The sequence below is a fragment of the Pteropus vampyrus genome, unplaced genomic scaffold (assembly GCF_000151845.1).
Source record: "Pteropus vampyrus isolate Shadow unplaced genomic scaffold, Pvam_2.0 Scaffold218, whole genome shotgun sequence".
In the NCBI taxonomy this organism is placed as follows: Eukaryota; Metazoa; Chordata; class Mammalia; order Chiroptera; family Pteropodidae; genus Pteropus; species Pteropus vampyrus.
In genome coordinates this window covers 2503602-2510470 of record NW_011888999.1, presented here as the reverse complement: position 1 = coordinate 2510470, position 6869 = coordinate 2503602, and the positions used below count along the sequence as shown (strand labels likewise).

Genomic DNA, 6869 nt, shown 5'->3' with positions numbered 1-6869 from the left:
ACAAACTAGGTGGTTTAGAACAACAGAAATTTATTGTTTCATAGTTTTGGAGCCCAGAAGTCTGAAACAAAGTGTCAGCAGGGCCATGCTCCCGCTGAATAGATTCCTTAGGGAATAATCTGTTTCAGGCCTCTTTCCTGGCTTCTGGTAGTTTCTTGGTTTGTGTCAGCATAACTCCAATCTTCACAGAACATTCTCCCTGTGTACGTATCTGTCCAAATTTCCCCTTTATAAGGACACCAGCCATATTAAATCAGGGACCCACTCTACTCCAGTATGACTTCTTCTTAACTTAATTAAATAACATCTAAAATCCTACTACCACATAATACTTCAGATCATGTTCTGAGATATTGGGGGATTAGGACTTCGACATGAGTTTGTTTTTGTTTTTTGGTTTGTTTTTTTTAAGGGGGGAGGCACAAGTTAACCCATACCACTGACCAATCTCATGGAACCATTTTATCAGGGTCATTCACAGGAGAGGCTGACTATATTGTAAGCGCTGTTTGTTTTTCAAGAAAATTTATAATTGAGAAATTTGTGATTTAGGAATAGTAATTAATTTATGCAAGTATATATAACTAAGAAGTAGGAAAAATGGGACTTGGAACACCTTCATTTAATAAATATTATAAATACCTATTAAGTGACAGGCCCTATTCTAGTGATGGAGATTCAGCCATAGACAAAATAGACAAGGCCTCTTGCTTTATGAAGCTTATATTCTAGGGCGGGGAAGCAAAAGTTAATGAAATAAACAAATATAGAATATAAGTTTAAGTAGAGATAAGTGCTATAAATAAAAAAGCGTCTTCCATCCCTTCATTACACCTATTCTCTCATTGGACTTTTTAAAAAAGCAGTGAAGGAGCAAATCCTAGGTGAAAGGGGAGCCACCACAGGTTGCTGAGCAGGGAGTGACAAAGCCAGGGCTTCATTAAGCACAAGTCTGTGTAGCTGAAAAGCTCTAATCTTGCTATAATTGCTACCAAATGCCATAGTAAGTAAATCTGCTCGCATTGTTCATCTGCCTCCTACAGTTGACGTGAAACACTGCTTGGGAGAGGATGCTGTGTTTGCAGGCTCTGATACCAGGGTGCCTTGAGTCGAGTCTTAGCTGCTGTGATCCTGTTTGGATTCGTTAACCTCTCTGACTCTGTTTTTCTCATGTGCAATATGTTGTCATGATAATACCTACTTCACAGGGGTGTTTTGAAGGTTAAATGCATCTAAACACCTAGAACGCTGCCTCGCACATAAGAAGTACTCCATAGTAGCTGCTATTATTGAAAGCAGGATTTCTAGTATTGATATCCAATAAACCTAAAGAGGTTATACTGACCTGTGAGAGAGGAAGCAAAGAGCTCAGGCACTGCTCTTCCTCCACACAGTCTGCCTATTAATGATTGTTTGTCGATCAATAATACTGTTTCTGATTCCTGCATGTCCTCCCATTTTCAGGGCTTCCAAGCTCTAGAGGTAGCATGGTAGGATAGAAGGACACTGCTGTTGACATCGGAAGACGGGTTTGGATTCAAGCTTAAATCACACTTGAAAACTGTGTGACCCATACAAGTTACTTTCTCTCTCTTGCTACAAGTTCCTCATCTTGCACAGTGAGCAGGTCGAATAACTCAATCCCTGGGGCTCCTTGCATCCCTTGATTTCTGTGAACACTGGACAAAGTCACTTAACGTCTCTGAGCTCTAGAGGCTTATTTATACTGTAGCGTTACTGATACCTCGCCTGGTTGCTAAGAGGCTCAGGGAGAGTGAAAGTGTTTGGTACACTGTGACACGCTATGCAAATATGAGGGCTGATCTTTACAGAACTATTATGAGAATTAACCCTGAGTACTACACACCTTGCTATGTGTGCATTTGACATGCAAGGGCTTTTCTCCACATTTTGCCATTTTGCCTACCCCCTACTGGGTTGGGTGGATCCACCTTGACAAGGTGTGGGGGAACACGAGCAGAGGATAGGGGTACGGTATTGTGGTGGGAAAGCATCTTATTGGTTAATGCTGATACATCCCAAGCACCAATTACTGTATCTGCTTCTAAGGCTGATATATTTATCAGGATGAGTTACCAGGAAATATATGTACCCAGGGAGCAAGGATGCTACATGGTCACCCCCTGTGATGTAAAATATGAGAGTCTAGGAGGGGCTGTTTTATAATTCATCAGGTTTCGCTAGTGAGTTCTGTCGGAGTCTTAGTTATAAAGGCAAGTGTGAACCGGACGGCAGACAGGAGAACCTGGCACCAAGGAGACGGAGAAGCTGCTTTTGGTGCCTCCTGCCTCCTCCCTGCTTTGTTCCAATAATTTTGCGCTCGGTAAGTTCCCTGGCTTTGCAGCTAATCGTTGTTGTTGAATAAGCTTAGCAAATGTATTTGTAGTTCAGAATACGCACTTGCTGTCAGAAGTGTGTGTTAGTGTTTCGGGCTTCTGACAAATTCCATAATTCTCTTTAATGAGATGAAACAAAACCTAACAAATCAATTATTCACCTTGATCCTTGGAAGGCTGCTTTCTTTGGTTGCTAAAGTTTCTCAGGTTTCATTCTGTCAGTTTCATTTGTTGGGTGAGCTTTGAAAAGAAACAAGTCTCTTTGTCATGAAATTGTTTTTCTTAGCTGCCAAAAGGAGGTATGTAGAGGGTGCTGTGTCCATCCCCACCCCCGAGCTTACCCTCCCCAGCATTCGGTAAATCTTAAAACGACAGTTTGCCTGGTAACCAGCTCCAACAAAGCTGAACCTGTTCAAGGCAAGATTCAAATTGCGATCTTTTGTGTGAACAGAACTGAGGGGCTGTGAATAATTGTCATTGTGGAGATTATTGTGAAACTCGGTATGGTAGTCGTCCTTGCATTTTGCCGGGATGGGATCAGAATCGGGAGATTTGCATTTGGCGTGCCTGTTGATGATGTGGGAAAGGGTGAAAGAAAAGACAGGATCTTCATGAAAACAGCTACATAACAAACCCGCAGGACAGACAAATACAGAAGGCATGACTGTTGTATTTGTGTAACTTGTGACTGTTTTCTCTAGTTTCCTATTCCCATTAATAATTACCCGAGGTTGCATTTTGGTCCTCATCTGGGTATGCTCCAGGTCCTCCTCATTCCAGGTCCTGGCTCCAGGCAGGATAAGCGCCAACTCCCCGTTGGCTAGCTGTAAGAAGTCATTTCCTCCTCAGAAGGAAAGAAGCGAAAGCTGATACCTTCCTGGACTCCTTTATGTTGTATTGTTTTGCCTCTGTCCAAATCTCATGGAAACCAACAGCTTGACGTACTTTTTTTTTTTTTTTTTGCAGTAGCAGATTTAACTGTGGTGTCATATGGCATATTATATATGGAGTGAAATAGCAAGACATTTTTCTGAATGTTTCATGTGTGTCTGGCTTGTTGACATTTGCTTTTTTGCACTGGCAAGGAGCTACTGTTTTCCGAACCCATAACTGTCTGCTCAGAGCATTTACCTTATACATAATTGCACTTTCTCTTTAGCTGTAGAAGCTGTAGCTCTGACAAGAACATCCTCTTTATCCCCAAGAAAAGCTACCCATTTTAGCATCTCTTTGAAAAAAGATATATGCATTTTTTCTCACCAGAGACTTAGCTTGCTCTTTGCTTTTTCCTGATAAATATTTTGGTCATCAGTACCATCACTACACTTCCAATAAAGTTATTTCTCCTTTCTTAGTATACTTTCTGATTGCTCTAAAACCTGGCAAATTGGAAATATGGAATATATCTGTTTCCAGGAACACATTTTTCAGGCTTATTTCTTTTGTCCAAAAATAGCTTTCCCATATTTTCCATTTCCCTGAATAAGTTCTGCTTAAAGAGGAGAGGAGTGATATATTGTGGTTGGCACTTAGGGGTATGTAACCTGAGACTTGGTTTCTATTCTACAAGGGCTGCCCCACAAGGGGTCTGTAAAATGTCTTTTCGTCTTCTCTACAGCTCAAAGCCTCTGGGCTACAACAATGATGATTAAGGTAGGAAATTCAGCAAATCATTGCAGGTATAAACGAACATCTGCATTTGATGGTCCTGCCAGCCCACGAGGCTTTATAAAGCTCAGGACACACAGCTGAAGGTTTCTAAAAGTGTTAATATTATCTTAATGCCAAGGACAATATAGTTGTAAAGTACCTTTGAAATGCACTGTACATTGGTTTTTATTGTTTCACATTTTTAAACGTCTCATGCCAGAGCCCGTGGCTTATTTTGCAACGGTATCTGGTTCTTCGTTCAGAGTGCTTTTATGGAGAAATGAACCAATGTACCAATCTCAATAAACTGAGTTTCTTTTCATTTGGTGGTGGTTTTTCCATCTTTTCCACCCACCAAAATTAACTCTATTTATAGCAACAAAAGAAAATTTAGCATGAGTTATTCTCAATTAAATTTATAACAAGATGAAGAGGAATGGTGACAAATGCCTTCTGAGAGAGCACACACGCACGCAGAGAGAGAGAAAAAGAGAGAGAGAGAGAGAGAAACATGTCCCTCAAAAAAGGATTAAAAGCCAAAGAAGCATTAACACTTTGCCTATGTGACACATGTAATTTTCTTTGACAGAGCTTGGGGCGGGTGGGAGCGGGGAGAGGTTAGAGGAGCTGTTCAGAGACCTGGCTCCAGCAGTGTTCTCAGGGAAAGTGAAGGGGCTTTGTGTCGTCATATCTGTACCTCACTCTCTTTATCTGTAAAATGGTTGAGGGGAAAGTAAGGAAGATTATACCAGATAAATGATGTATATACAGCAAGCAGTACACTGTCTGGCACAAAGAGGACCCAATAGAAGGTTCTCATCATCATTATAAGTTGAATTTTGTAAAATACGTTAACTCATTTGGATGTTGGTTTTGAAAGAAATATGCACAGTACATAAATAGAAAGATTATACAGATTTTTCTTATTAGCAAAATATACTTCATACAGCTAGATAAATTTTGTTTTTATTTTGAAAACCTAGTAAAGAGAATTATTACCTTTCAGTTCGCTTTCAACTAATTTTTAGAGTGACATCCAAAGTCCTTACAAATTATTCAAAGGATAAACTGAATTTCAAATGGAACCAAATAATATATCATAGCCTTCTAAGTCATTTGCTAAACAACGATTTGGCCATAACTCCAACTCTGACATTGCATTAAAGTACCTAATTATAGTAAATATCTCTTATTACATCCCAGGCAATGTACTGAATGTTTTTACATGCATTACCTCACTTAATGCTCATCACAACCCTACCAAGTAGATTCTATTTCGATTTCCATTATAAAATTAGGAAACCAGATTAGAGAACATTTATTTAAATACTAATTTAAATTGGCATATGGCAGTGTCAGAATTTGAACTCACACCTTCCTGATTCCAGAATCTACACCATAACCACCATGGTGGAATTATTCAATAAGATTTTCCCAGCTCTACATGATTCCATTTTAGGATCTTGGCCCTATATCTGCTTGATTCTTCTCCCCACATATTTAACTGCTAACAGAGTTTAGGGAATATAAGAAATGAAGTTGGTGGTTTCCTTTGCTCTCATTTTTGTTTTATGCCAATCAAGATTACATTTTCCTGAGTCATCTTTGTAATTCTCACTGAAATATAAAATTAAGTATAAAAAGATATGAAATTTTAAAAGGTCATAAATCTACCAAATCCAAGATAAAAATCTAAAAGTAACCTTGAACGAATACTGCCCTTTGACAGGAGAGTCTGTGGGCCAAAAGGATGCATACATTTAGACTCTAGACCACATTCAGGGCAAATAGGTCCCCAGAATTTCTTTGTCAAAACACCTTGAGCCCACTTCAAGGAGTGTATGGTGTTCCTACCCCTGGATGTGAGGGGAAACCAAGAGGCTGCTATTTGCATGAGGGTAGGAGACAGGCCAGGGGGTGGGATTTTGTCTGTCACAGCTGAGACTTGTGAGTTAGGATGTCCACACATCTTCATGAAAGGCCCTTTGCATTGCAGGAAGGAAGTATAGAAAAGAAGAGGAGCTGGTCCAGATCTGGGGTCTCCACTTTTGTTCGTGCTCTGAGCCCCCAAAATGTTAAGGACAGCTCTGCCTTTCATTAAAGAATGTTAAGGTGTATTTCAGAATAGTGATGCTAAAATTGTAGTGGGCTGGTTTTGTAAGGCTTTGTGCTCGTTTTTGCTTTTTCATCAAGGCTACACATTGGCCTTCCTTCCAGTTCCAAGGCACAGACTGACATTGGTGATTTTAGAGTCAGCTGGATTAAAACTGCCTGTAGCTTCTCTTTTATGTCATTTGAAAACATACTTAGTTGCTCAGAGAGAACATTGCTAACTTCAGGTGCCCTTTTCTTATCTCTAATTTCAAATTGTAGTTGTAATCCTTAGTGCTACAGATTAATGGAAGGCTGCCTGAAGGATCCCACTGGAACTCTGCCATATAGGCTGCTTTGAAAAGCAGAGATGGCAATGAATGGCTTTGTGTGGCCTTCCATCATTATTACAGCCCCTTCCTCTGTCCATTGCTTCATTCTCCCAATGGCTCCTTTTCATCTTCTGTTGTATTGGAGACAAAGACCCACCTAAAAAGAACTAACAGCCAGGAGTTCCAGGTAGCAAAACCTGTATTTATAAAAAAAATCTTGAGGTTTGGGGAGTTTCTGGTTTTTTATTGATTTCTTAAATGCAGGGGAAAATGTTCTGCAATTACAGAGTGATTTTTGCTTTTGTTTTTGTTTTTGTTACCTCTTATCTTCCTAAAGTGCTTTTCTAGATGGAAAGGCAGAATGCATCTTGGGAAATATTTCCTACCACCAAATCTTACAACCTTGCTTTCTCTAGCTGTAAAGCAAATATAGTAATTC

The 6869-nt window shown here is 39.8% G+C and overlaps 1 protein-coding gene across 4 annotated transcripts in view; it reads left to right on the top strand.

The window, feature by feature from the left end:
* The window catches only part of LOC105300775 (disks large homolog 2), a 277157-nt gene that overhangs the window by 86816 nt on the left and 183472 nt on the right, over window positions 1–6869 (top strand). The window contains exon 1 of one of the 4 annotated variants that reach the window (XM_011373139.2): window positions 2108–2344. The exons of 2 other annotated variants lie outside the window; for them this stretch is intronic. The gene's annotated coding sequence lies outside the window, so the exon portion shown is untranslated. Of the gene's footprint in view, window positions 1–2107; window positions 2345–6869 lie in introns of those variants that run through there. One more of the 4 variants, XM_011373142.2, reaches the window with a different exon arrangement.